General features: G+C 37.0%; 1 long non-coding RNA gene and 1 pseudogene across 1 annotated transcript in view; both read left to right on the top strand.

The window, feature by feature from the left end:
* The window catches only part of LOC140513592 (uncharacterized), a 36,022-nt gene extending 16,189 nt beyond the window's left edge, over positions 1-19,833 (top strand). Inside the window, exon 3 of the long non-coding RNA XR_011970245.1 lies at positions 19,581-19,833. This is a non-coding gene — a long non-coding RNA (uncharacterized lncRNA). The remainder of the gene's footprint in view (positions 1-19,580) is intronic.
* On the top strand, positions 1,226-2,334 carry LOC140514315 (large ribosomal subunit protein mL44 pseudogene; annotated as a pseudogene).
* Positions 19,834-20,102: the final 269 nt, after the last annotated feature.

Below are 20,102 nucleotides of genomic sequence, written 5' to 3'. Positions count from 1 at the left end.
TCCCAGGGAGGCAAAGATCTTACAATAAGAGATTGGAAGTAGAAGTATAAGCGGGGAGAGAGGGGGAGGGGAGAGAGGAGAGAGGAAAAGCGGAGCCTTGTTGTCCTGTCCGCTCCGCGCCCCTCCCCCAAGAGCTTTCAGGCTTTCCTGATCCTACTTAAGCTCTGCAGCGGCATAGTTTGCATCTGAATACCGTGCCTGTTAGGTAACTAGGTGTGCTCCAATCCGGGACAATCTCGAGGGCGGGGAGAGCTCTCTCCCATCACGTTTCTCACGGGAAGAGGCAGAAATACACGAGATAGCTCGGTTCACCTCGATTCCCAGCCATTTCCTGGGGGGGTCTCGTGAGAGCTCTAAGATTTAGAAGTTCCCACCTTTACCCGCCGGAGACTGTCCACACGAAATTGAGCTTCCAACCCCAACATTTCCCCACAAAGCCCAGCTAAATACTGCAAGAATGACTCTAAACAAATCACTTTGAACAAATTTTGGAGCTGCAGAATCCACGGAATGATGGAGTGAAGCAAATCTCCAGTCCAAGAAAACCTGGAAGGTCGGGGAGAAGTTTCGATTGTGCAGTCCTGAGTAGGCCACACCAGCACAGATGGGATCTGACTAGGGCTTGGAAGGATTTGACATCCAGCACCTGTGGAAATTTACAGACTTCACAACCCCAAAACACTGAGGAAACTTTGGAAAGTCACTGGAAAACCCTGTCAGACCTGTATGAGAGAGCAGAGTGGTTCAGCTCCCCCATCCTAGGATGGGGGAGTGGGTGGAGGAACCCACACTCATCCCCAGCAGCAGAAGGGGTAGCAGGAGGGGCTATTTCTGGAGGTCTAGGCCCACAGATTGTGGAAGGATGAAGTGACTGACAGTACACCCTTCATCGCTATTGGAAGCAGAGAACTACCTTGACAAAGAGCTCAAAAGTCAAGTAAGTGGCTGAGGAAATGAGGAAAAAGAGTCAGTCTATAGAATTGTACTTTGGTGACAAGGAAAACCAAAATATACAAACAGAAGAAGACAACAAAGTCAAAACTCCTATATCCAAAGCCTCCAAGAAAAATATTAATTGGTTTCAGACCATGGAAGAGCTCAAAATAAAATCTTTGAAAATCAAGTAAGAGAAGTAGAAGGAAAATTGGGAAAAGAAATGAGAGTGATGTAAGAAAATCACGAGGCTTCCTTCCTTCCTCCCTCTTTCTGCCCGCGCTTATCCACCATGGTGCCTGCACTGGTGCAGCTGCTTGTTGGCAGGTTCCGTGGCCTCCTGAGGGCCTCAGCCATGGGCAGCCTGTCTAACCCAGCGGGGGCATCAAGGGAGGAATTCGCGAGGCACTCTGCTTCCAGAAGGAGCTGGAGCGGCAGCTGCAGCTCAAGTGTCCTCTGCTTCACATGCGCTGTTCAGAGAAACCCAACTGGGACTATCATGCAAAAATTCAGGCATTTTGTTACTGGCAACATGAACATTTTCTTTAGAGCTTCTCAGAACTGCTTTTGTTAACAGATGTTATATTTAAAGTGAGGAAGCCAGAAGACAGAAACTAGGAGTAGACAAAGAGGCAGTGGATCTCAACCTTAGAGATAAACAAGAATTGTCAGAACAAGAGAGAGCCTTTTCACAGACATGTATCACACAGCTCCTTGGAGATGCATACCCAAACCTGCCCTCAGAAGGCATACAAGCAGTTGTGGATTTTCTTGCCAGTGAGCACATCATTCATCATGTAGGCAGAAACTTGACTGTGAAACAATTAACATCTAAGTGCAGAATTTCCAGTCCTCCAGACAGTACTCCAGCAGACTTCCTTTGCAATAATAGAAACATTGCTGCAAAGCAGTGAACCACTGAAGACATTAGTTTTCATCAGGGATTTCTTAATTACACAGATGACTGAAAAAGAGCTTTTTGAGATGTGGAAGGTCATAAATCCCATGGGACTACGAGTGGATGAGTTGATGAAAAGGAATATTTCTGCTCCTGAACCCAGAATTACGTGGCAGTTTGGAAGCAGCACAATGTTGCCATTGTATTTTGTTGGTTTATACTGTGAAAAGAAACCAGTTGCAGAAGGACCTGGTGAAACAGCACTGGTGGCAGAAGAAGAAGCTGCTCGGATAGCCCTAAGGAAACTTTATGGATTGACTGAGAATAGGCAGCCTTGGGACTATTCCAAACCCAATGAAAACTTAATAGAAAAAGTTATTGCCTCAGGTTAATTGGACAAAAGCATGTTCGCACTTGAATTCACCAAAGGAGCAGAAACATGAGACACAAACTTCAAAGAGACTTGGAAAATATGACAGTTCCCAGATTGCTCAGAGACATCTTCTTCCTCCGTCAAGCACTTGTCAGATTACAAGAGAGTCAATTAATGTTAAAAAATGGTTACTGGGAAAGCCTTTCAAGTTTGTTAAGTCTTACTTGTTGACCTCTGTGGAAGAGCTCTCTCTTAAAAATTCTAGATTTATCCCTGTGTGATTTGTAGAATGGCATGCTTTTTTTCGTATAATTATTCCTTTCTAACTTGGAAATATGGTGGCCTAAAGAAAATTTTTTTTTATTTCAAGCCCCAATAATACCAATTAAAAAATACAATTATTAAAAATTGTATAAAATACAATTAATCTTTCTTTTCCAAACTGTTACTAATTTTATTTGAAGCATCTTATTAACAGATTGGCTAGCTTGGCTTACTTAACACAACTAAGGAGTATTTTGGTACAACTTTTGATGTCACTGGAAAGGCAAAAGCCAAATTGTGACAATTATCCAGTAAGGATTAATGGCTTAATTTTGTGAGCTAATAAATCACAATTTCGAATTCTAAAGTAATAGCAAATAAAATAGAATGTTCAAGACTATTTTTTAAAAATCACTCAGAATATAAACTTAAAAGACCACTTTGAAGATTGTAAATAATAATTAACTCAATGCATTTAGAATTAGGAGGATGATTTATTACTAAAAATACAAACATTTTGCTTCTATAATTTTTGGAGGAGAAAACTTTCCCTTCAGCATTGTCCTTTTAGGACAATTTTATTGGAAACATCCATCTTACTATTTGGGGAAAAAAAAGCAGTTCTATCTGTGTCCTTACTTTGAAATGGTTTATAAACTTTTTCATGAAAGTTCTCAAAAGTCCTTTGCAAAGGAGTTTGAAATTGCTTTTAATTTTTTAACAGTATTTTGCATTTTCTTCAAATACATGTGAAGATAATTTTTAGTATTCATTTTTATAAAATGTTGAATTCCAAACTTTTCTCCATTCCTCCCTCTCCTCCCCTGTTCCCAAAATGGTAAGAAATTTGATGTAGGTTATATATGTGCAGTCATGTAAAACATATTTCCATATTAGTCCAAACATAAACTTTGAAAGAAGACATAGTTTAAAAGGAAAAAAATGCAAAAATTAAAGTGAAAAAAGTTTGCTTCAATCTTCAAAAAAAAAAAAAAGGAGAAGAAAATCATGAAAAATGAGTCAACTGCTTGCTAAAGGGGCCTAAAAATGCTGAAGAAAACGATACCTTAAAAATATACTAATCCCAATGGCAAAAGAGATTAAAAAAAGCTAACGAGAAGAATACTTTAAAAAGCAGAATTGTCCAGATGGAGAAGGAAGTCCAAAAGCTCACTGAAGAAAATAATTCCTTAAAGATTAGAATGGAGTAGATGGAAGTTAATACTTTTCTGAAAAAATCAAGAAGTTAAAAAAAGATTGAAAAATAGCAATGTGTAATATCTTATTACAAAAAAACAAAACAAAACAAAACAAAACGAACCTGAAAATAGATCCAGGGGAGACAATTTAAAAATTATTGGACTATCTGAAATCCATGATCACAAAAAGACTGTAGACATCATCTTTCAAGAAATTAGCAAGGAAAACTTCCCTGATATTCTAGAACCAGAGGGTAAAATAAATATTGAAAGAATCCACCAGTCTCCTCCTGAAAGAGATTTCAAAAGGAAAACTCTGAGAGGCCAAATATTGTAGCCAAATTCCAGAGTTCCCAGATCAAGGAGAAAATATTGTGAGCAGCCAGAGAGAAACTACTTGAGTACTGTGAAAACACACCCAGGATAACACAAGATCTAGTAGCTTCTACATTAATGAATCAGAGGACTTGGAATAGGATATTGCAGAGCTAGGAATAAAACCAAGAATCACCTAACCAGCAAAACTAAGTATGATAATTCAGGGGTAAAATGGTCACTCAATGAAATAGAGGACTTTCAAGCATCCCTGATGAAAAGACCAGAGCTGAATAGAAAATGTGACTTTCAAACACCAGAATCAATAGAATCATGAAAAGGTAAACAGGAAAGAGAAATCATAAGGGACTTAGTAAAGCTGAGCTGTTTACATTCCTACATGGAAAGATAATACAATGGAAACTCAGTTTATCACCTTAATTAGTTCTGAGATTCTGTGATTTGTTAGTATTGCAAAGTGAATTTTCCTATAGCAAATAATGTAAAGTCAGATGATCAGTACCATATCTCCAAAAATGTTCGTATAAAATAATTATTTATAATTTAAGTAATTTTTTGTTCCTAATGGACCTGAAATACAATAGCAATGATTAGAACACAATATAAACCAAAAAATAAAATAAACTAACCCTCACTTTAACTTTGACAAGAGCTTTATTGCTTGGAAGGAGAATCTCCTTTTATGAGAATATCCAGGATTTCAGTGTCAAGAATGTTTTCTCTTATGCTACTTTGGCTAAAAGTAAGACTAACAGTACTGCCTTCACTTATTTTTCATTTTTTAGAATCACTTTCATGTTTTGACTTCCTGATTTTTCTTTCTTTGCACTCATTTCTGACTAGGAATCTATGTAATGACACTTGCTTATGACATTTAAAAAATTAATGCATTTGTTTTCACTTTTCAGCAATCACTTCCATCCGTTTTAAATTTTCTCCTCCCTGAGATGGCATACAAACATGCTCGTTCAAAAAAAAAATACATATCTCTCTATTTGAACGTCATTCCTTTGTGAGCCATTCAAGTCCAAACATGATGTTTGGACTTCAAATTTTTGTTCATCCTGCAAAACAAATTTTGCAAAATTTTTTTCTAATCTGAAGCTTATGTAAACCAGGTTACTTATGTAAACCAAGGTTCCATTGTATTTGTAACTCTTGAGACTTCTCAGAATTAGGTGAGTTGGAGGGATTATAAACATACAGACAGAGGGTACAGGGTGAGTTGAATGTGAAGGAATGATACCTAAAATAAAATTAAGATGTGAGAAAGGAATATATTGGGAGAAGAATAAGGGGAGAAATGAAATGAGGGTAAATGATCTCTCACATCAAATAGGTAAGTAAAAGCTTTTTCAATGGAAGAGAAGAGGGAGGAAGTAAAGGGAAGGAGTGAACTTTACTCTCATTAGATTTGGTTTAAGGAGGGAATAAGGTACACATTCAATTTGCTATGAAAATCTATCTTACACTACAGGAAAATAGGGAGGAAGAGAATAAATGGGAGTGGAGAGATGATAGAAGGGAGAGCAAATGTCAGGAGGTGACAATTAGAAGAAAACACTTTTGAGGAGGGCCAGGGTCAAAAGAACAAATAGAATAAATGGGGGGCAGGAATGGATGGAGAGAAATATAGTTAATCTTTCACATGACTGTTATGGAAGTGTTTTGCATGATTACACATGTTGAATATATGTACATATATATACACACAATATTATGTACATTACATGTGCTGAATATATATACATATATATGTATATATGTATAATGGATTGAAAATGAGTATGTGGAAAATTCACCCCTACACAATTTCTTCTAAGACTATAGCAGTCGACCCATTTATTAATACAATTTCCTTGGAATGTGAAAATACCTGGATCTCAATTTTTTATCCCTCAATATATTTTTCAGCTAATAAAAAGTTTCAGAATTGCAAGTATGAAGATAAATCCTGTAGATATTTTATGTGCTCCCTTTAAACAAAACCAAATTAATTTTATGGAGTTAAAAGGTGGGAGGGGACTGTGTAATGTGACGGGAAATATGCATTTGACCAGAACAAGATAAGAACAATGCTTTATAGTTACAATCCTACCTGGAATGACAGAAAGTAAGCTATACAAACTAGGGCTGGAAGATTCCACACACACACACACCCTCCCCTCGGCACTGAGATTTCTTAAAAGCCCTTAATAACTGACTGTTCAGGAGCCAACAATTGAAATGGAAGTTAAAAACTTTGTTTGCACAGGTGGTTTTCCTACTAGGAGACTGACTAGCTTCTTAGCACTGTTGTCTTTTCAATTATTCTGTGACTTCATTTGTTTAGTGTAGGCTAGACTTGATAACAACAGAAGCCATTAAAAATTGCTGACACATAATTTATTAAATTATTTCAATGGTATGAACGTGAAATTCCACTATGAAATAAAATTAATTTAGGGACAAGAAGAATACTTATATGGTCAGATGGTTAGATAGGGAGTCCCTTTCCATTTGAAAACTAAAGCTAAATATTAATTAAATCAGGTAAATCTATTTTTCAAGCACTTGATCTGAAAGTGACTTTTTTTCTTACAAAGTGATACTTTAAGTTCACTGATTCCCAGAACCTGGAAATGTCTTTCTTTATCTTTCCCAATAGATAGATTTGAATCTTGACAATGATAAATTCATCCTAAAAAAAGTAAACTGTGTAACTCAGATTTCTCAATTAGTGATGGAAGAATTACTGAGAACAAAACATTGTTTTCTTCATGGGGAAGAGTTATTGTAAAGGACATTATAGGTATATGAGAAAATTTTGAAACATAAATATAGCCATAATTGCTCGTCCCAAATTATACATTCTTATAGCACAGATGCACTTCGATGAGATGAATAAAACAGGGAGTATATAGACAAGCTCTTGCTCTGGCTTTGTAAATGCTTGATAACAATTGCCTTCTGTATTCCTCATCCCTGGGTTGTAGTGTCTTAGCCAAGACAACAGCAAATCCTCTGGTTTGAAAACTCAAAACATAAAGGGAGACTGATAATATTTTTCAGTTCCATGCTGTTGTTCATGTGTATGTGCATGTATGTTTCTCAAAGAAAGGCTAGTCTCAGTTTCATAGTTTAGTAATTATTAAAGTAAATAAGTCAGTAATACTCCAGACTCTTTTCTTAATTATATCCAGGAAATGTATTCCAATTTCCTTGTTTCTGTTTCCCAGGAAAGTTAGTCTGAATTTTTTTTCTTCTTCAATGATTTTTAAGGTGTGAGCTGTTTTCCCTGTCTTATCAAAGAATTTTTTCACTTTTTATCTTTTTTTAGTTGTTCATTTTAGAAATAATTTTATTTCCTCAAAGATGTTTCTCCCTTGTCCTGAACTTTAGGAAACCTTTCATTTCAATTATTTTCCTCCTTGATTATTTTTTTTTCATTCTCCTCATCCAATATATTTAATTTGATGTTCTTCAGTCATTTCAGTTGTGTCTGACTTTCTTGGCAAAAATACTGGAGTAGCTTGGTATTTCCTTCTCCAACTCATTTAACATATAAGTTAGAGACTCCAGGCAAACAGGATTAAGTGATTTTTCCATGGTCACCAGAGTCTGAGACCATATTTGGACTCATTGAGATGAGAATTACTGTCTTTAGACCTGGCACTCTGTCCAGTGTACCATATTACTGCCTTGGGTACTACATAGAGCCATTATAAATGCAAAGTGCTTATTATTGATTTATGCCTTGAACTCTATGTTTTGATAAAAATTTTATATTTTTGTATTTATTTGTATGCATTTATATATCATGTATTTATTGAATTGATTTTATGTATATTGTTTGACTGGGAAGCATTAGTAATAGAGCATTAGGCCTAGAATCACCAAGACTTGACTTCAGCCAATCAATCAATAAACATTTACACAGTCAATAAACATTCATTAAGTGCCTATTGTGATCTAGGCACTGTGACTCCTGAAGTTAGTAACTGTGTGACACCAGGTGTTGATTGATACAAAGTGAGGCAACTAGTTTTGTTAACTAGTATAAATAACATAGAAATTCTTTGTATTGTTTTTGATAGTGATACACAACTTTATTTACACACTCCATATGGCTTCTAATGGGTGGAGTGGTTTGGGGAGCTGTTTTTGGTTGCTTGAATTTGAAAATCTCACTTTAGTCATCGTCATCTTTCTCATCATTTTGCTAATTGGTCCTGGGGCAGATATGTGGAGTTCCAAAGTTGTTTTTCCCCTTTAGATAGCAAGGAGAGAAGCAAGGGTGAAGAGGCCCTTTAAAAACATCCTTTGGGGGACTGGAGATTAGAATTTCATCTGCAGCATTTGTCCTCTTTCATAATCAAGGACAATGCCCACCTTATAAGTAGATTGGCTTACATGAACATCATGATTTGAACACGAGGCAAATGTTATCTCCCAATTGGATAGATACAAGGGAACTTTTATCCTAAGATAAGTAATTATCTCATTTTTATTTTTAAAAATTATTTTGTTTTCAGTTTTCTATCACTTCCATGGATCTTAGATGTCTCCTCCTCCATCCCCTTCCTTCTCCCTTCCCTCATCCCTCCCTCCCAAGATGGCATGCAATTTTACATAGGTCCTACACACATTCTTTTTAACTACATTTTCACCTTAGCCATGTTGCACAGAAGGATTAAAATGAATAGGAGAAACCATAAAACAAAACAAAAGGAAAGAGAAAATGATGTGCTTCATCCTGCGATCCAATTTCATAGTTCTTTCTCTGGATGTGGAAGGCATTTTGTCTGGAGTCCATAGGGAATTTTTTATGTCCTTGCGTTGCTGTGAAGGACTAAGTCTACCAGAAAAATACCTGCCACATTGTGGTTGTTGCTGTGTACAGAGTACTCCTTCTTCTGCTCCTTTCTTTAACTCAGCATCAGTTCAAATAAGTCCTTCCAGGCTTTTCTGAAGTCTTCCTTTTTAATCATTTCTTATAGCACAATAGCATTACATTCATATACCCCAACTTGTTCAGCCATCCCACAATTGATGGACATCCCCTTGATTTCCAATTCTTGGCCACCACAAAGAGAGCTACTGTAAATATTTTTGTACGTGTACATTTTTGTATGTTTCTCATTTTTAGAATCTCTTTAGAATACAGTCCTAGAAGTGATATTGCTTGGTCAAAAGGTATGCACATTTTTGTAGCTCTTTGGGCATAGTTGGAAATTGCTCTCTAGAGTAGTTAGATCAGCTCCACCAACAATGAATTAGTGTTCCAAATCTCCCACATCTTCTCCAACATTTTTCATCTTCCTGTTTTGTCATTAACCAATCTGATAGGTGTGATGTGGTACCTCACAGTTGTTTGGATTTACATCTCTCTAATCAATAGTGTTTTAGAGAATTTTTTCATATGACTATAGAATAGTTTTAAATTCTGCCTCTGAAAACTCTCTGTTCATATCTTTGACCATTTATCAATTGGGGAATGACATGTATTCTTGTACATTTGACTCAGTTCTCTATACACTTTAGAAGTGAGGCTTTTATCACAGACACTGCTTGCAAAACTTCTTTCCCAGTTTTCTGCTTCCCTCCTACCTTTGGCTGCATTGGGTTTGTTTGCGCAAAAACTTTTCAGTTTAATGTGATCAAAATTATTCATTTTGCACTTCATAATGTTCTCTGTCTCTTGTTTGGTTAAAACATTCTCTATTCTCCATAAATCTGACAAATCCACTATTCCTTGCTCCCCTAATTTGTTTATAGTATCAGTCTTTATACCTAAATCATATATTCATTTGGACTTTATTCTTTTCTATGGTGTCAGGCATTGGTCTATGCTCAGTTTCTGTCACACTATCATCTAGTTTTTACAACAGTTTCTGTTAAAAAGTGAGTTCTTATCCCAGTAGCTGGAGTTATTGGGTATATCAAATACTAGATTGATGAATTCTTTGACTACTGTGTCTTGAGTGCCTAGTCTTTTCCATTGGTCTATCCTTCTATTTCTTAGCCAGTTTTGATGATTGCTGCTTTATAATACAATTTGAGATCTGGTGGAGTTAGACCACCTTCCATAGCATTTCTTTTCATTAGTTCCCTTCATATTCTGGACCTTCTGTTCTTCTAGATGAATTTTGACATTACTTTTTCTAGCTCTAGAAAATAATTATCTGATAGTTTGATTAGGATTTCACTGAATAAGTAAATTAACTTGGGTATAATTGTCATTTTTATTATATTAACTCAGCCTACCCATGAGCAACTAATGTTTTTCCATTTACTTAAATCTGATTTTATTTGTGTGAAAAGTGTTTTGTAATTGGGTTCACATAGTCCCTGGGTTTGTTTTGGTAGGTAGACTTCTAGATATTTTATAGTGTCTACCATAGCTTTAAATGGAATTTGTCTTTCTATCTTTTTTTGCTGGGCTTTGTTAGTAATATATAGAAATTCAGGTGATCTATCTGGGTTTATTTTGTAACCTGCAAGTTTGCCAAAGTTGTTTATTATTTCAAGTAGATTTTCACTTGATTCTCTTGTCTTCTCGAAATATCACCATATAATCTGCAAAGAACTATAACTTAGCTTCTTCTTTGCCTATTCTAATTCCTTCCATTTCTTTTTCTTCTCTTAGTGCTGAAGATAACATTTCTAGTACCATGTTGAATAACAGTGGTGATAATGGACATCCTTGATTCACCCCTGATCTCACTGGAATTGCATCTAGCTTATCCCCATTGCATATAAGGCTTGCTGATGGTTTTAGGTAGATACTGCTTATTATTTTATGGAAAGTTCCATTTATTCTTATGCTCTTCAGTGTTTTTAATAGGAATGGTGCTGTTTTTTGTCAAAAGCTTTTTCTGCATCTATTGAGATAATCATGTGGTTTGTTAGTTTTGTTGTTGATATGAACAATAATACTGTTAGTTTTCCAAATATTGAATCACTCCTGCATTCCTGGTATAAATTCTACCTGATCATAATTTATCATTCTAGTGATAAGTTGCTGTATTCTTATTGCTAATATCTTATTAAAATTTTTGTATCTATATTCACTAGAGAAATTGGTCTATAATTTTCTCTGTGTTTTGGCTCCTCCTGGTTTAGGTGTCAGAACTATATTTGTATCATAAAAAGAATTTGGTAGGACTTCTTCACTAATTTCCCCAAATAGTCTATAAAGTATTGTACTGAACTGTTCTTTAAAAGTTTGATACAATTCACCTCTAAATCCACCTGGCCCTGGAGATTTTTTCCTTAGGAGTTCATTGATGATTTGTTCAATTTATTTTTCTAAGATGGTGTTATTTAAATATTCAGCGTCCTCTTCTGTTAACGTGGGCAATTTATATTTTTAAGATATTCATCCATCTCATTTACATTGTCGAATTTATGAGCACACAGTTGGGCAAACTAATTTCTAATTGTTCCTTTAATTTCTTCCTCCACCCTCTTCATGTTTATATTGGTATTTTGTTTTCTTCTTTGTTTTTTTTAAAATAAATTGACCAAAGGTTTATCAATTTTATTGATTTTTTTTCATAAAACCAACCCTTAGTTTTATTTATTAGGCTAATAATTTACTTAATTTCAATTTTATTGATCTCTCCTTTGTTTTTCAGTATTCCTAATTTGGTATTTACTTGAGATTTTTCAATTCATTCTTTTCTAGCTTTCTCAGCCTGATTCTTTGATCCCCTCTTTCTCCATTTTTATTCATGTAGGTGTTCAATGATTTAAAATTTCCCATAAGAACTGCTTTTGCAGTATGTCATAACTGTTGGTAGGTTGTCTCATTATTGCCATTCTCTTGAATGAAATAATTGATTGTTTCTATGATTTGTTGCTTAACTTATTCATTCTTTAGTAATAGATTATTTAGTTTCCAATTATTTTTTGGTTTATCTTTCCATGGCCTTTGGCTACATGTAATTTTTTATTGCGTTATGATCTGAGGAGGATGCATTGACTATCTCTGCTTCTCTGCATTGGATTGTGAGGTTTCTATACCATAGTACATGGTCAAATTTTGTACATGTGCCATATACCATGGAGAAAAAAGTATATTTCTTTCTATCCCAATCCATTTTTCTCTCGAGATCTATCATATTTACCTTATCCCGAGTTTTATTCACCTCCTTAACTTCTTTCATGTTTATTTTGAGATTAGATTTATCAAGTTCAGAAAGGGGGAGGGTGATGTCCCCCACTAGTATAGTTTTGTTTTCTATCTCTTCCTGCAACTCCCTTAAATTTTCCTCTAAGAATTTGGACCCTCTACCACTTGGAGCACATATGTTTAGTAAGGATAATGTTTCATTATCTATGGTGCCTTTTAGCAGGATATATTTTCGTTCCTTACCTCTTTTGATAAGATCTATTTCTGCTTTTTCTCTGTTTGAGATTAAGATTGCTACCCCTGTTTTTTTTTTTACATCAGCTGAAGCAAAAATATATTCTGCTCCAACCTTTTCCCTTTACCTGTGTTTCTAATGTTTTTCTTATAGACAACATATTATTGGATTATGGTTTTTTGATTCATTTTGCCATCTGCCTCCGTTTTTTACATTCACAGTTATGACTACTATCTGTGTCTTTCTCTCCATTCTCTTTCTCCCCTCTTTATGCTTTTAGTTCTCCCTTCTCCCTTCCCTTCCACAATAGACAATAGATTTAAGTTAATTAAACAATTAAACAAAAATTTTGTTTTTGATCACCACCTCCCTCAGTCTTCCCTCCCTTCTTTTCGGCCCACTCTCTTTTTTACTCCCCTTCTCCCTTACTATTTCTTCGCTCCCTTTTAGCCTCCCTGCCCCTTTCTTTCCCCCATACCCTCCTATTCCTTATAGAACTAGTTTGATTTCTATACTTAATGAGTTTTTTGTCCCCTCCTTGAACCAAATCAGATGAGAGTAAATCTCAAAAAATACTCATCTCCCTCCCCTCTTTACCTTTAATGAAAAGTATTTTTGTGCATCTTCCTGTGATGCTATTTACCTCCTCCTTCTCACATCTCCCATTACAATCCTTTCACACCCTTAAGTCATGTTTTTATCTTCACATCATTTACTTTATACCGACTTCCTCTATGTATATCCCTTTTAAATATCATAATAAGTATGCAATCCTCAAGATTAACAAGTATCATCTTCCCTTATAGGAAATATAAATAGTTTGCCCATATTGAATAACAAGTTTTTTCCCCTCTTTACCTTTTCATGCCTCTCTTGAGACTTGTGTTTGAATATCAAATTTTTTATTGACCTCTGGTCTTTTCATCAGAAATGTCTGGAAATCCCTTATTTCATAAAATGTCCACTTCCTTGCCTGGAATACTATGCTCAATTTTGCTAGGTAATTGATCCTTTGTTGTAGTCCCAGCTCCTTTGCCTTAGAGAATATCATATTCTAATCCCTCTGATCTTTTAATGTAGAAGCTGCAAGGTCCTGTGTGATTCTGATTGTAGCACCTTGATATTTGAATTGTTTCTTTCTGTCTGCCTGTGGTATTTTCTCCTTCACTTTATAGTTCTGGAATTTGGCAACAATGTTCCTTGGTGTCTATAGTTTTGGGATCCATTTCAGGAGGTGAATGGTGGATTCTTTACATGACTAATTTTCACTCTGGTCCTAGGGCCTCTGGGAAGATTTCCTTAATGATTTCTTGGAAGATATTGTCTGGGTTCTTGTTTTCATCGTGGTTTTCTGGTCAACCAATGATTCCTAAAATTGTCTCTCCTGGATATATTTTCCAGGTGAGTTGTTTTTCCAGTGAGATATTTTATAGTTTTCTTCTAGTTTTTCATTCTTTAGATTCTGTTTGACTGATTTTTGGTGTCTTACAGAGTCTTTAGTTTCTACTTGCCCAATTCTGAATTTTAATAGATTGTTTTCTTCAGTTAACTTTTGCATCTCCTTTCTCCATTTGCCCAATTGTTCCTTTTAAGGAGTTATTTTCTCCAGTTAGGTTTTGCACTTCCTTTTCCATTTATCTAATTTTCCTTTTAAAGGAATTGTTCTCTTCTGTGAATTCTTTTTGATATTTTAAAAATCATTGACCAGTTTTTCTTATTCTTCTCTAATTTGCTTTTAAAATCCTTCTCGGCTCTTCCAAGAATGCTCTTTGTGCTTGAGACCAGCTCATATTCCCTTCTGAAGTTTCATATGGGAGTACAGTCTCAATGCTCATCTCTTTGGCATTCGTGTTTTGGTCCTTATTCCCATAGAAAATTTCCATTGTCTTTTCTTTTTTGCTTCTTGATCATGATGATCACCGTTTTCCTGGTTTTTAAAGTGGATCTCTGCTTTTGAGGCACAGGGGGCTCTGTTCCACAGTTCTTGTGCTTAGAACCTGAGGGTTTGTGTATTATGTCCTCTGATTCTTTCAGCTAGAAGTTAAAATACTGCAGCTTACCTGGTGCTGAGTTGACTGGTGTGCCAAAGCAGACGCCAGGTGATGTTTTTCTGGGTTTCCCCAGTGTTACCCTGCAGCTAGCTGGGTTAAGTGTGGGGGAGGGGTGGTCTGGACACAGGAGATCTCCTCTGCTGAGCTAGAGCATAGGAAAGCTCAGTGGTTGGTAAAGCTCATCTGTGATAGTGTCTTTCCGATTTCCCTGGTGTGATGAAGCACACCTGGGGTCCTGGTATTGGCCATTGTGGTGTCCACCTCCCTGGTGTTCAGGATCTCCTCCTGGTTTGCTGAACTGGGGCTGTCTGGAACAGCTCTGGTCTTGCACTGTGTCCCTTCAGCCACAAGAAGAGGGCCCTCCTTAGTGATTTTCCTAGCCTTAGGAACGGCTGTTGTAGTTACCTGGGGTTCTGTGGTATTCTGAATTCACTGGTATGTTGAGGATCTCTTGGAACTGACTAGCCTTGCTCTCCTCAGATGCCAAGTTGTCCCCTGCTTCCTTGTCCAGTCTTTGAAATTGTAGCTGTTCTTCCTCCAAGAACTGGTGTAATTTCTCATATTCAGCTACAGCCATGTTTTTGAGAGTCTAGCCTTCCACCTACCACCCAAGAAATTGAAGTAAAAGAAGGAAAGAAAAGTCAATGAGTGTCAGTGTCTAAGACAGCATCAAACATTTGTGTTCATTATTACTTGCTTTTGTCTGTCTGAGCAGATTCATGGGCCATGTTGACAGACACAATTTTACTCTCTGCCTTCCTCAATGATTTTTTCACTTCCAGGCACAGTAGGGTAGAGTTTTTAAGATTCTTTTCCTTTTTTTCTCTCTCTCTTTTATTCCTTCCTTTAGTGGAATGTGATGGGAGTAAACTTCATGTTTTTCTCTCACCTCCCCTCTTTTCCCTTCACTAAAAATCTTTTGCTTGCCTCTTTTATGAGAGATAATTTGCCCCATTCCATTTCTCCCTTTCTCCTCCCAATATATTTCTCTCTCACTACTTGATTTCATTTTTTTTTAAGATATGATCCCCTCCTCTTCAGTTCACTCTGTGAACTCTGTCTCTATGTGTGTGTGCGTGTGCGTGTGCATGTGTGTGTGGGTTATCCCACCCTGTACCCAGATGCTGAATAGTTTCAAGAGTTACAAATATTGTCTTTCCATGTAGGAATGTAAACGGTTCTACTTTTGTAAAGTCCCTTTTGACTTCTCTTTGCTATTTACTTTTTCATGCTTCTCTTCATTCTTGTGTTTGAAAGTCAAATTTTCTTTTCAGCTCTGGTCTTTTCATAAAGAATGCTTGAAAGTCCTTGATTTCATTGAAAGACCAATTTTTCCCCTGAAGTATTATATTCAGTTTTGCTGGGTAGGTGATTCTTGGTTTTAGTCCTAGTTCCTTTGACTTCTGGAATATCCTATTCCAAGCCCTTCAATCCCTTAATGTGGAAGCTGCAAGATCTTGTGTTATCCTGATTGTATTTCCACAATACCTGAATTGTTTCTTTCTAGATGCTTGCAATATTTTGTCTTTCACCTGGGAATTCTGGAATTTGGCCAAAATGTTTCTAAGAGTTTCTCTTTTTGGATCTCTTTCAGGCGGTGATCTGTGGATTCCTTGAATACTTATTTTGCCCTCTGGTTCTAGAATCTCAGGGCAGTTTTCCTTGATAATTTCATGAAAGATGATGTCTAGGCTCTTTTTTTGATCCTGGCTTTCAGGTAGGCCCATAATTTTTAAATTGTCTCTCCTGGATCTATTCTCCAGGTCAGTTGTTTTTCCACTGAGATATTTCACATTATCTTCCATTTTTTCATTCTTTTGGTTTTGTTCTGTGATTTCTTAGTTTCTCATAAAGTCATTAGCCTCCATCTGTTCCATTCTAATTTTGAAAGAATTATTTTCTTCAGTGAGCTTTTGAATCTCCTTTTCCATCTGGCTAATTCTGCTTTTGAAAGCATTCTTCTCCTCATTGGCTTCTTGAACCTCTTTTGCCAATTGAGTTAGCCTATTTTTCAAGGTGTTATTTTCTTCAGCATTTTTTTGGGTCTCCTTTAGCAGGGAGCTGATCTGTTGTTCATGCTTTGACTGCATGTCTCTCATTTCTCTTCCCAGCTTTTCTTCCACCTCTCTAGCTTGATTTTCTATGAGCCCTTCTATGGCCTGAGCCCATTGAGTGGGCTGGGATATAGAGGCCTTGACTTCTGTGTCTTTGCCTGATGGTAAGCATTGTTCTTCCTCATCAGAAGGGAAGGGAGGAGATGCCTGTTCACCAAGAAAGTAACCTTCTATAGTCTTATTTCTTTTCCCCTTTCTGGGCATTTTCCCAGCCAGTGATTTGACTTCTGAATATTCTCTTCACACCCACTTCGCCTCCAGATCCTCCCAGCCAGCGCTTGGGGTTTGAGATTCAAATGCTGCTTCCCAGCCTCAGGGCTTTTGGTGGGGGCAGGGCTGCTATTCAGTGTGAGATTAAGTTCAGGTGCTCAGATTGGGGCAGGGCCGCCTCACTGGCTCAGTTCCCTCAGGGGGTTTATGCAGAGACCTTCAACAATGGGTCCAGGCTCCTGCCTGCTTGGGGATCCCTGGTCTGCTCCCGTCTCCGCTGTTGCCTCCCGAGGGGGCCTGAGTTATGGGGGCAATCCCACTCCCCTCTCGACCCACCAAAGAGACCCTCTCACCAACCCCTGTCACCTGTGGTTGGAGGGACCCACGTGGCCACTGGAGATTCCATCCCTGAAGCCTGCTGGAATCTTTTCCTCTCGGTGCCGTGGCCGCGGCAGGACTGTACTCAGCTTCCAGTCCCAGCGCCCAGTCCACAGCACGAAGGACCTTTTGCGAGAGGTTTGCAGGTCTCTCTGGAACAGAAATCTCCCTCACTCCAATGTTCTGTGGCCTCTGGGTGCAGAATTCACCCTGAGTTACTTTCTTTTAGATGTTCTACGGGTTGTAGGTTTGGAGCTATGTGTATGTGCGTCTTTCTACTCCGTCATCTTGGCTCCGTCCTCCCTAAGATTCTTTTCCTAAGGAATATCTGATGATGAAAAGGTCAGAGAGAGTGCTTTGTACAAAGGAATAAATGAAGAGTGTTCAAATGTATGCTAAATATTGATATTTTCCAAACTGTCTAAAATCAACTAGAAATTGTTTATATTCACTTTACATAAATATGTAGATTCTTTTCTTTCTTAAAATTTATTTAATTTTAGTTTTCAACATTCACTTCTAAAAAAAGCTTTGAGCTCTAAAGTTTTTCCTCCCCCTTCCCCTGCAAATTATATTTTTGAAAATATTGTTATTTGGGGCTCAAAATATTCATGAATAACTGTGTTGAGAACTTCCATCCTTAATAGAAGTCTGTTCTATTATAGAAGTTACTTCTTCTGCCATTTACATCCAGGTGAAATAAACTTTCAGGAGACAGGGCACCTTTCTTTTTTATCACTAAAAACAAAAGTCAGATATTTACCTTCCATGGTGCTTCTCTCATTTTCTCCTATTGAAATTCCAATTGAGATTTTCATTTCTTGCTCTTTAAAATACCTCATATTGCCTGTAGTTTCTCCTGCAAAAGAAAAAAAAAACGACTTTTTCATCCAGTCTCTGTTTTATACCAAAAATGCCCCCAGTTTATCATGAAGAGAGTTGAATGATCACACACTATTCCAGGATTGAAAGGGAATGGGTCATCTTAACATGCACTGACTGGCAGCTTTTTCCAAGGAAAGGATTGTGTGCTCTTTGTGCTCTCATTAAAAAGCAAGGGCCATGCAAGGGTCTGAGATCCTCCTCAAAGAATAAGATCTTTTCTTGCCCATATTTCTCACAGGTGGTCAAGTCCTTGATGCTCCACAGTAAGTGAAGTCTAAGCATCTTGCCAATGATAATCAGATTCTGCAGTCTCCTATTGTTCAAAAAGTCTTCAAATTCAATGATTTTCTTGCAAGTTTTGGAGGTTATTGGTGTGTGAGATTCCTTCCAGCAGCTGAAAGACACTCTTTGCAGAAGATGTGGCCACATTTGCCAATCACTGAGTTAGTGAAATAGCCCAAGGGAAGGAAACACTTGGGATCCACTTTGAGGCTTTGAGTCTAGTTTTTAGCATCCGTGTTTCTAGGCCTGAGGAGAAAAAGTCAGTGAAAATGTTGACTAGGGCGTTCATGTGCAATAGAACACACCTCAGACATTTGGGACAGACTTATTTGAAGGGACTGAGAAATAGTGGATGGCCTGGATCAAATGTAAGTCATGTCCTCCCCACATTCTAAGGAGATGGATCAGAGATACCAAGTCTCAAGCCACCCACCCATAATCAGGGAAATGAGAGTCCTGGGACTCAGAGATTATGGGCTGAGAGATATAATGCTAGTTTATGGCTGTATCTTATATCTAGTTTTTCTTTTTCACAATAAACTTTATTTTTCTATTTCTGCATTGATGGTTTGATTTTCATAGGTTCAACTCCATTCCTAACTGATTCAGGGGACAACTCTGTGCCCCTCCAGTTAGAATAGAGCATAACTGAGGAAGCCAGTAGTCTGTCTTGTCTCCCCATCTCTACTCATCTTGAAGAAAATAAATATCTGTTTTCATGTATTCATACATTTTAGTCCAAGGGATCATGGAACCTGATAGCCCTAAAACTGAGCCTGAGCTCTCTCACAAAAGGACCCTGGATGATGGGGGCTCCCACTGACTACTATTTGTTCCTCCTAGCTTCTACTCCTCTTATTCCTCAAATCAGAGTCACCATGTTCTGAAAAATAAGCCTCTTAAGTTTCTTCTAAGTCCTTCCCAAGGTTATTAGTTTAGCGTAACTTTTTTGGTACTTTGGAATAACTAATATCATTTCCAAAGGCTAGCAGAGTTACATTTTCAATTATATGAGATATTAATAGGGTAGGTAAAAAGTAAAATCATTATGTCTTTCCCCCAAACTGCTTACTCATCAATTAAATTTGTAAATATTTTTGTCATCTGCCAAAGTTACAATCTATTGACTGAAAGGAGATATTTTCATTATTCTAAATATATAATTGAGAAAAATCTTCCCAAGAAAACCTGACCTTCTATTCCTTTCTTCGAAGACAGTCAACTCAGGAAGGGTAACTGGAGCTCTTTCCTCCATGTTTGGGCATCAAAGGAGATTACATGACTAAATTGTTGTGTTCTTTTCCAGGGCTTCCACTGTTTACCTTCTCTCCTCATTGTATCACTGAAGTGTGAACTGCTATGGCCTGAGATTGCTTCTGGTCCTTGCTTTGAGGAAGTTCTTACTTATGGGACTTCTTACATTTGTTTCCAAATCCAGTAATGAAAGCAAGTGTTCACAATGATGTGAACACCTGGGTAATTCAAGTCAGAATTGTCTTTTTCCCTCCCTTTTATTTTTTGTATTACATTAATACATATTTATTGAAAAAAACCGCTCATTTCCATAACATAATACAATAAAAAGGTTATTATACATGAAACTACAAGTCACTACACACAACTTTTCAAATATGCAATGAAATTATCATGTAACTCTCTCCTTTTTGTCTACCTTCCCCAGTATCCTGCCCTAGAGATGACTGCCATTTGACATGGTATATAAGTATGTATACAAAATTATTCTATATATACATTTATCTTTTATAGAGCTTCCCTTATTTAGTCACTCCCCTCATTCTATCACTAAAGAGTAAACTGCTATGTTCTA

Source organism: Notamacropus eugenii, chromosome 7, assembly GCF_028372415.1.
Source record: "Notamacropus eugenii isolate mMacEug1 chromosome 7, mMacEug1.pri_v2, whole genome shotgun sequence".
In the NCBI taxonomy this organism is placed as follows: domain Eukaryota; kingdom Metazoa; phylum Chordata; class Mammalia; order Diprotodontia; family Macropodidae; genus Notamacropus; species Notamacropus eugenii.
Note: the sequence above shows the minus strand (reverse complement) of the source record. Positions and strands in the feature narration are given on the sequence as shown.